Source organism: Phalacrocorax aristotelis, chromosome 6 (genome assembly GCF_949628215.1).
Source record: "Phalacrocorax aristotelis chromosome 6, bGulAri2.1, whole genome shotgun sequence".
NCBI lineage: Eukaryota > Metazoa > Chordata > Aves > Suliformes > Phalacrocoracidae > Phalacrocorax > Phalacrocorax aristotelis.
In genome coordinates this window covers 14,116,959-14,126,870 of record NC_134281.1, presented here as the reverse complement: position 1 = coordinate 14,126,870, position 9,912 = coordinate 14,116,959, and the positions used below count along the sequence as shown (strand labels likewise).

General features: G+C 47.7%; 1 long non-coding RNA gene across 1 annotated transcript in view; it reads right to left on the bottom strand.

Annotated features, from left to right (window-relative positions):
* Positions 1–4,998: 4,998 nt before the first annotated feature.
* Positions 4,999–9,912, bottom strand: part of LOC142058333 (uncharacterized) — a 36,583-nt gene continuing 31,669 nt past the window's right edge. Inside the window, exons 2-3 of the long non-coding RNA XR_012660914.1 lie at positions 9,622–9,786; positions 4,999–6,284 (exon numbers count right to left, since the gene is read on the bottom strand). This is a non-coding gene — a long non-coding RNA (uncharacterized LOC142058333). The remainder of the gene's footprint in view (positions 6,285–9,621; positions 9,787–9,912) is intronic.

The following is a 9,912-nucleotide window of genomic DNA, read 5'->3' as shown; positions in this document are numbered from 1 at the left end:
GAAAAATGAAGAAAGATTGATGGAAGGAGAAGGCCATGGTACAGCAAAGAAACCCTTGCAGTGACAGCATCCTGGGAGCTGCAGCCAGCCAGCGTGGCTCGCTCCCGGCCTCCAGCCTGGTCCAACTGCAACAACATCTGTTACACTTGAGCTCTGCTCAGTTAGTGGCATGTTTGTTTAATTGTGGGCCTGGTTTGTTATTTTGCTTCCCATTAGGAAGCTGAAGAAAGGAGGAGGAGGGTGTTTTCATTCTGGGGAGCATTTTGCCAGGACAATGAGGTTTTTTTCCATAGCACTGGGTAGTCAGAACTAGCTGTACTGCTCCTCGCAAAAAGGCAGACGCCTCCAAAGCCCATTGTTCAACCTGATGCATTAAGGGCTCACACTTGTAATTTTGGCGCTGATCCCCCTCTCCCATTGTATGAGCAGAATGGGCTGAAAAAGGAGAGTCTGTCCTCTTTATCTGGCAGCAAGAAAAGGAGGCAGCAGTGGTGGCAGTGGCTCTTCTGCCTGCCAAGGTTTTTGCTGTCCTGCGGCAGTGGTGGGAAGGGAGTAGAGTGGCTTTGAAAAATTCCCTGGTCACTCCCAGGAAAGTCACCCAACTTTCACTCTCCGCTGTAGCTCCTTGGCTTCCCTCCAATTTTCCCAAATTCATCACTGAGTATTTTGGAGAAATATAACTTCCTCCTGCCTAACTGCTCAGGCTTTTTTTGTTTTAATAAAAAATAGAATTGTTGAAAGGGGAATTTTCTAGTGCTGGACTGACAGCCCTGAAGACCAGTACCCTCTGCTTCTCCATGCACTGCAATCAGAGCATGGCAGGAACAAAATCCCATGTCACCATCCCCTACCAGCCAGGCATTTTGTCTCTGACCTGGAAGGGACCAAGGCAGTGCTGTCAGAGGGCTTCCATGACATGAACATCTCCTTCCTATGCCTTTGGCTTTGTCCAAGCCACCAGAAAGTCTTTGGACCCTGTTGTGCTTGTCTTGCTCAAAGGCAGGACAGATGACCATTCTGACTCAGCACCAAGCACAGACCTATGTAATGGTCTGACATGAGGAAGCATGTCCTAGCAGCAACAGGGACAAAAGAGTCTCAGGAAGGCAATGGGTTGACAAGGTTTTGTACAGTACAGTTCTCATGCTCCTTCATAATTTCTCAAAACTAGAGACTCCAACTCAAACCACTGGACCCAGACTTTGTAGCTACTGCAGCAACATGCTGAACTCACAAGGAACAATTCAGACATCTGTTTCAAAAGCAAAAGAAAAAACCCTTTCCTTAAAATTATGGATGGATTAAAAAAAATGAGCTGAACATCAGAAGCTTAAATATAAACTTAAATTAGTAAACAGGCAATACAAACAGAGCCCTGACTTTGCAAACATTTACATATGCAAGAATTCTGGGCACTCTGAGCTCCAGGGGAAGGATCATGTGTCTAAACATACTTATGCAGACCAGCGTCTGCCAGGAGTCTGCCAGGACTGGGGCCTGACTCTGTAAATGCTTCGGGGTGTGCGCTGTCCTCTCTTACTGCTGTACAGCAGGGAACCACTGCTGAACTCCAGCAAGAGCCCGCGTCTCACCAGAACCTCATTAGCAGAAATAAAATGCCTTGGATCTTAAGCAAGCTGGACAGAAACATCAGAAAAACCCAGGAAAATTGTACAGTTAAGTTAGGAGAGAGATGCAGATTCTGAAGATGACTAAAAAAATGGTTCCCACCTTCAGTTTTTGCAGATTCCAGAGTGTTCAGCCCTGCTTTGGCAGGGCCACACTGCACTGGACACAGTGCCCAGCCCATCCTCCAAAGGATGACCCAGCCATGCCTGAGTGCAATGTATGGACCTCAAACCTCACCCCCAGGCCTGTTGGCTCCATGTTACCTTCAGAAAAGGACTTTCCTTGGCTGCAGTTGCAGGACTGCAGGTGATCCCCTGGCTGAAACCTGCACTCCAGTCATACCCAGGAGGCCCTCTGTGCCAGCAGCATTCTAAGCTTAATGTTTTGGGTGAGCTGCTCCAGCCAGTAGAGGTTCGGGCAAAGGAGTGTTGCCCCTTTACATGGCTCTGGGAGAGCAGGGTCTGACCTGGGGAGCGAAAGGGGTACACTTTAATGGAATTCTTCCCCCTGCACCTCAAGGGCGCTTACACGGTGTGAAATCATGGTTGGATGTCTACACAGCTAGAAGTCTTGCTGCCAAATATTAAGACTTACTTTACTGAGCTAATTCCACCCACCTTCAACTCTAATTAGATGCCTTGACCGTTAGAAACTACAGCTTCCGGTCCCTCAGATCAAGAAATATCCACAGGCAATGGAGGACTTGTGAGGTTTGCATGTTTCTAAGGGCATCTCTGCTGGCTTCAGCTACAATTTAACAGCCATGCTGGCAGGGCAGGACTCTGTCTTCCTTCCAAACATGTGCCTTTTACATTGCAATCACCATCTCGCCATGCCTGTCTCAGTGCACAGCCTCGAGGGAGAGGAGGCATCACCATACTTACCTTCACAGAGCAGCAAGTCCTCCTCAATCACCGTTGACCTCCACAGGCATCAGCCAGGTGAAAACAGCAAGCATCTTTTCCTTCCTGGAGCCACACACGGACAGACTGACCTGATACAAAACTCCCCTCTGCAGGGCAGAAATCCAGACTTAGCTTTTGCCAGCCATGGCTCACTTGATTTTCTGTACAATGTGAGATATAGTTTGCTAATCCATTCCAAGGTGGTGGAAGTCTGTGGGTGCTGCCTGCATGGAAGCTTTAAGCCATGGAAAATAAACTTATTTGGGATCTGGTACTAAAATGACTTTATGGGACACGCTGCAGCTCCCAGCTGCTTGGGCATCAGCTTCAATCTCAGCTGGTGACAAGAGGACCATTGGCACAACAACCCGTGGTCAGAGACTTGAGAGCACTGTAACTTAACTTGATTTTAAGGTCTGCATGGAGCAAATATTAAAGCGAGGTCTCCATGCTGCGGGGCTGACTGAGTAGGGAGACTCGGTTACAGAGCAACTGTCCATTAGCACAGGAGGCAGTGCAGATGCTATCTAGCTGCAGTATTATCTCTTGCTGTTCTAACTTAGCTTTGGACAGTTAAGATCTTGATGATATTATGAGCAGGGCTAGGGGCAAACTGTGGCCACAGCCAGATTAATAGTGCACACAGGGCCTTACTTGGGAAGCACTGCCTGTTAATACAGTCGCTCGCTGCTATTGCTGCTCCTCTCCTGGACTTTCCTATTCCTGCTCTGCAGTGCAGTGCCCCATAACTGTACCAGACCAATCACTTCCAAACCAGCACACTGAAATAAGGTGAAATGAAATAAAACCACTAAGGAAAACACATTGCCAAGTTACATCCCCAGCTGTAGCAAGCAAGAGACACAGACACGTTCACTGCTTTGCCGGGCAAAATGTGTGATGGCAGGATCACCTCTTCTGTGTTCAACCCCGTGCCTCCCAGCAAAGTATTTACCACCCTCCAGCCGATGGGCGTGATGTTTGCTTAAGCTCAGGCTGGTTTCACATTTTCGCAGTGATATGATAATTGCGTTTAGATAGCCCTGTCTCTCTCTGCTGGGCTTTTCACAGGCTCTCCTGGACCCCAGCAGGGCTAATTTAAAAGCGGCTCTGCTCTCAATGACATGCCGCAATGTTTTAAAAAAGAAACAACCAGCAGTGGCTCTCTGGAAAAATAACAAAGGGACCCAATTACAAGCAAATGTGTTGAAGGGTCCCAGGGCCGTCTGTGGGCAAATTAGGGCCAATTAAAGGTCAAAATGATTTAAGGTATAAGGACAAGAGAGAGAAGGGAAACAATTGGTCAGATTCCTGTACAGAATAAGCATCTGCTGCTCAGATTGAATATGTTTTAGCACCCAAACAATGGATAAACTTCAAAGTTAGGGTTATGTCTGATTTTTAAGGTGGGTAATTAATACTTTCTGTTCCAGCCATGCATGGGAAAGTGCTTGATGTGCTCACAGTCAGCAGTCCACCTCCAGTGAGCCCTGCTGGGACCTGGCACAAGGCAGCCCGTGTGGCCCCCGTGCGAGCTTCAGCCCTGTGGTAGTGGCAAGCAGACAAGTTTTATTGTCACCCACAAGCTGTGCAGAGGGTATGCACTGGTTATCACTGCTGAGGAGCAGAGGGGTCTCAATGTAACACTGGCTGTTCCAGCTCCTCAATGTCCAAGTGATGACTGGGAGGGCTGAACAGCAATCCAATCAGGTTCACTCAACTCAGCCCAAAGTTGGGCATTTTCTTTGGAAAAGTGCTTCATGCACTGGAGAGTCGGATTTCTTCCCAGGAGAAATGGTGACCTGACATGCTGTGTGACAGCCCTATCCTGTCCCTCTGTCTTCCCTCCTGCCACACCCCTACAGCTCTGACCTCTGCCTGGATTCCCATCAGCTCCACGACTTGCTGGCCCATCTGAGGGCAAGCTGGCCATGGTTGTTTTGGGCAGATGCACTGCTGAGCCTTTACACACACCTTCCTGCAAAGGTAGCTTAAAAGGCAGGAAAGGACATACCCCTGTGGTTCAGAGGCTGAGGGGTAATGCTTGACCACATAATTTTTTTGTTTTTTCAGCATCGGTAGAGAAGACTCTTTGGACTGATGGTTTGGAAACGTTTAAACAGCCATACTCAACTGAGGCTCACAATCCTCCTGTATGAAACCATCTTCCCTCTGGCTACCCAGGCATCGAAGCAAAGGGAAAAGCAACTTCCCCCTGACCCAGTGGCAGAGCCTCCCTAAGACCTCAGCTCCCATGCCCTCACAGACAAGATCACCGTCACCAGCCTGAGAAAGCTGAAACCTCATCCAGAAATGGGCCAGTACATAAATCTGTAAATGGGCTGGGGACTTCACACCAAGTTTCTTTCCAGAATCAGTCCCTCTGCCTGCAGCCAGCACAAATATGCTAGCAATGTTGCAACAAAGACAACATGATAAATACTTTCACCAGATCTATTTAAAACCAGAGAACATGTTCAGTGTGCTGTTTTCTGTTGAATTTCAAATGAACATTATGGAGGAGAGAACTTTCTCATTGTCATTTTTATTCAGAAACAACGAAGCCTGGAGAAGGTTTGAACTCCTGGTTGCTCTTCTGCACCTCCTCTGGTTCACTAGGGGTGGTTTAATGTGAATGCTTGAGATCCAAAACGAGGAGCACTCTGACTGGTTCAGGAAGGAAGGATGGCAGGGAGTGGCTGCACCCTGGTGAAATGAAGTGGGCATCTTAGGGTTTGGGGGAACAAACCCATGCAGGAGGACCTAGGTCTCATTTCAGATTCATCCGCCTGTCACTGTCACATTTTAGTAATGGACAGAAATTTAAAGACATGAAGCTATTTTTTTTGTTCTTTTTCTTTTTTTTTTTTTTTTTTTTCCCTCCACACAAACCAGAAGGGCTATTTAAAAAACAAGTAGTCTGGATTTAGATTTTCTACATCCCCAGGGTAAGAAGCAGTGAAATTCAGGGGAAAGTCTCAGGGCAAAAGAAGTCCTGACATAACATTTTGAATAGCCCATGCTGCTGGTTGCCTTTTTATAAGAAAGCAAATAAAACCATTCAGGGAGAAATGGCACCACCAATGCTTTTACCCAATTATTCATCATCCCGTGATATCCTCATCATCCCTTACTGAACTGTTTGGTAACAGCTGATTATTGGTGACACATTTCCATGCAGACTTGCTTAAAAAAACCATAAACAAACCTAAATAAAAAAGCAGTTTAAACCCATCTTACAAATGGCCCTGAAACATCTAACCCTGTCCCATCTCATCCTGCCCCCTTTCTACCACCTCCAGCTGGAAAGAGACCATAAAACAGTTTTGTGCAGTCACATGTAAATCCCCTGTCTCTGTTAAAGCAAGAGATTAGCCTGTTAACAAAGTTACCTTGTCACCTACCCTGCTTAATCCTTGCATTTCAAAGTGTAATTTTATTGAGCGCCTTGGAGGTGAAATCTGGTGTGTGTTATTTATTTATTTATGCAGTTTAATCGTTCCCTACTTTTTTTTTAATTCACCTGGAGCTCAAAAGACTTTTTTTTTCCTTGCTGAAACGAGCGACTTTCAGAAAGGCGGTGCCTCTGTCGTTTGTATTCATTTTAACGTACTTTTTTAACCCTTCAGGGGCTGAGGTAGTGCAATGACACTCTCCGCTTTCTCCCCACACCTTCCCGAGACAACAGTCAGACAGTCTCCACACAGTGTCGTATGGCTAGTGGTGCAGCCGAGTATCCTGGCCATAAATCTGTCAATACAAAGAGAACAACACACACAAAAAAAATGTGGTTCAAACCAAGAAATGTAGCATAATTACAGGTTCATTACTGCAAACAAAAGCATCCCCCATTCCCACCCCTTTGGCAGGGACGGGAGCAATTCAAACAGGCTCATTATGTAGTTACCTAGCCAGGGTCAGAGCCTCCTGAATAGCTGCTGCGGCTCTGCTTATTATCCGGCCCTGGACACCGGGAATGCGCCTGTTCAAGCTGCAGAGGTGCAAGAGTGCTGGGAGCAGCGAGGCTCCAGTTCTGCTCTCCCCTCCCTTCCTACCTATTTTTACCTCTGTCCTCAGAAGATCTGCCTTTGTACCAGCTTTCAGGCATGTTTAGCATGGCAAAAGGTGCCAGGTTGATGGAGACTGAAGTCTTGTGCTTATCTGTCCAGTGGGTACAGCATGGGAAGGGGGACAACAGTTTTGTCTTCACTGCCTGCTCCACTGTCCCTCCAAAACCACCTGCCACAAGGCTTGATGCTGGCTGGCCGAGGCACATGGGTCCCACAGCCCATCCAGCAAACACATCTTTTATTGGAAACAGCTCACATTTAACCTGGGCTGGAAAATTCACAACTTCCCAACTCATCCTGTATTTCCTAGAAGTTTCAGGGAATTCACAACACAACAAACTTGCATGCTGCCTTGGGCCAGCAGGCAAAACTCATGTCCAGGACATCTCCTCCAGCCCTGTGCAAGCCCATGGTCCATCCCATCCCTCCTTCCCCACACTCCGCTGCTGGCAGATGCACAAGCAGCCCAGGGATGCAGCTGGTGCTTTTTGGACATTTCCAGCCTGGGCTCCCTTTCTCACCGGGCTGGGAAGTGGTGTGAAGTCCCCTTCGACACCACGTGCCCCTTCCAGAGCCACAGCTTCCCTCTCCAGTGGCCGAAGAATTGAGGAACTCCAAACGGCACCACCGAATATTCAGGGAACCTGACAGGCCCCTTCCCCTCTGCCTACAGCGGTGGTGAGTGCCGCTTGTGCGCCCACGCTGAGCCTGCCTCAATCTATAACCCAAATGTCAAAACATTTCCTCTTGCAGCCCCTTTCAGCTTTGGTAGCCCTGATCCTGGGGTCCTAGTCACGCTGCTTTTGGGGTCTATGTCACCAAGCCATTACTGTCACCGCCCCACTGTGCGCAGATAAGAATAGGCTGCTTCTTCTGACTCATTTAGCTAAAACAATGGAGCCACCAGAGGCCAAATTAATCCCTGGTGACTTCAGCAGAGTTACACCAGGCTAAATTTGGTCCCAAGTGTACAATTAGCACAGAGGAAAGAACAGTGTCATGACAGTCTCTTGGCTTTTCATCCAGGCTCCCTTCACCAGGCTTGCCCTCTCTGCTGAGTGCCTGGGTGCTCTCTCTCGGCCATCTCACTGCTCATGTCTTGCCATTTCTGGGCACCAGGAAGGGCACCCTGCAAGGGAAAGGGCAATGCATCACCAGCAGTTTTTGCCTGGGGAAGGGCAGATCCTGTTTCCCTTGGCGGGGGGAGGAAGAACAAGCTGGTCCTACCTGCCTTGGGCTTGCAAGGAAATGAAACACATTCCCTGGGGAGACGTGCCTGCAGGCATCCCTCCAGCACTGGGCATCCTCCAGATGCCTTCAACTGGCTGAAAGCCTCTCTCAGGTCTAGTCTCCAGATGCCTTTACAGGCATGCACAGGCCTTTAAGCTCAGCTCTGACCAGCCTTTCATCATCATCAGTTTTGCGGCAAACAGCTTCCCTCTAGTAATAGCTAAGCCACTGAGCTACACTTTTTCAGCATATTTGTATTTCAAACACTGAGAAAATATGTTGAAAATCATACAGGAATTTTCTTTAGTGACTCTTCTCTTGGCCAACCAGGCACTCCAGGAAGGGGAGGCATTGCCCATCTGCTCCTGCAGCCACACAGAAGTGCTGCACCCGAAAAATAGAAGGGGCAGAAATAAATTAAAAAAAAAAAAAAAGATAAAAGAAACAAGCAGCTAACCAGATCTTTTTAAACTCCAGAAACACTTCCTCAAAAAATGGTTTTGTGTGTCAGGCATGAGCAGAGCCTGGATTGCAGAGCTACTTCCACTCACCACTTGGCAGAAAGGTGTGGGCAAAGCCATGCTGGCAACAGCCTGATGTAGGACTGGGGCTTTGCTCTAAGCCTAAGAAAACTCCTGCTAACCTCAGAGAGTGCATGTGTGTCAGAAAAAAAATGAAGCAATGAAAAAGCATCAAATAATTAAAAAAAAAGAAAAAGGGGAACAAAGAGTGGAGTGTGGGACTGGAAAAGGTCTGTGCTTGGTGCCTCCTCCCCGTGTCCCCCTGCCCTCTCTGGCTCCACGACCCAGAGCCTTTTCAAACATACAGATTTCTCATTCCTTTAACAATTCTTCAAAGGCTCTAGGATTCAAGGGAACTTCCTGTTTCATCACAAAAACCTTGCTTTCTTTTAATTTTCCAGACTATTAAACCGCATGTTAATGAAGCAATGTTTGCCACGTGTCCGACAACCCTGCCTGCTGCCTGACATTAAAGTTACGCCACTCAAGGTGTTTTGGTCCTTACATCCCTCTTCTGACCCCTGAGTTTACTGCAGAACAAAGTCTTGTTAAGCTCGATGCTGGAAAATATATTTCCTCCCTCACATGCCCATAACAGTTGTTTTAGCATTGCATGGGGTTGCATGTATTATTTTGTTATTATAGGGTTGCTGGTGACAACTGATCTGCACACACTGCTTTGTTATTGTAGGGTGGCTTTAAAATCCTAGGCTCCTGGTCTTAGTTTCATTTATTTATTTTAGGAAAAGGTAGTTTTAAGGGTTGAAAAATAAACATCTTTAAAGACATACCAAGACACTGCGAAGAGATGGCGTGGAGAGGAAATCCTGTCAAACGTGGGGCCTCGTCTGCCTGAGCTGCACCCCTTGAGCATGGCCGTGTCCTCGCCTCCTGCTCTCCTGCAGCCCACAGCCTCCCAGCAGCAATGACTGACTTTTGATACTTGGCATTTTTGCAGTGCATATTAATGTCGCTGTGAAAACAGCACGGCATTAACAATTCTCAAAGCCTTGCATTACTGTAAAAATCTGCACCAGACGTGGGGTTTAAAAGTTCAGATAAAGGAAGAGGTGGAAGGAGAAGAAAAGAGGGGGGAGGAGAGAGAGGAGTGAAGCGCTGACTTGAACGATGGCACATGGTGATGGCTTTCAGTGTGATGGGCAGGCATCGTCTCTGGGCAGCATCCCCAGCTGCTCTTCTCCAGCCACTAGTGGGTTACCAGACAGCAGAAAGGACTTTGGAAATCACAAAAATTTATCCTAGTACCTGGTTCAACTACAGCATCCCCAAAGCCTCCTAAATGTGCTCATTTAGGACCTGTGGTGGAGTCCAGTGCCTGACACACCTCAAGGGCAGAGCACAGCAGTGATGGTACAGGGGCCCAGAGCCTCGCCTTGTCCAGGAGTCATGTCTGGGGCTTGTTTTCCTCATCTGCTAAAGGAAGGAAGAAACATGAGTTTGGGCAATACTGGGAAGGAGCAGAAACACGCAACAACGCACACTTCCCAGCAGAACATCCACAGCTCTGTTGTGAAAGGGGAGACCAAGAAGACAATG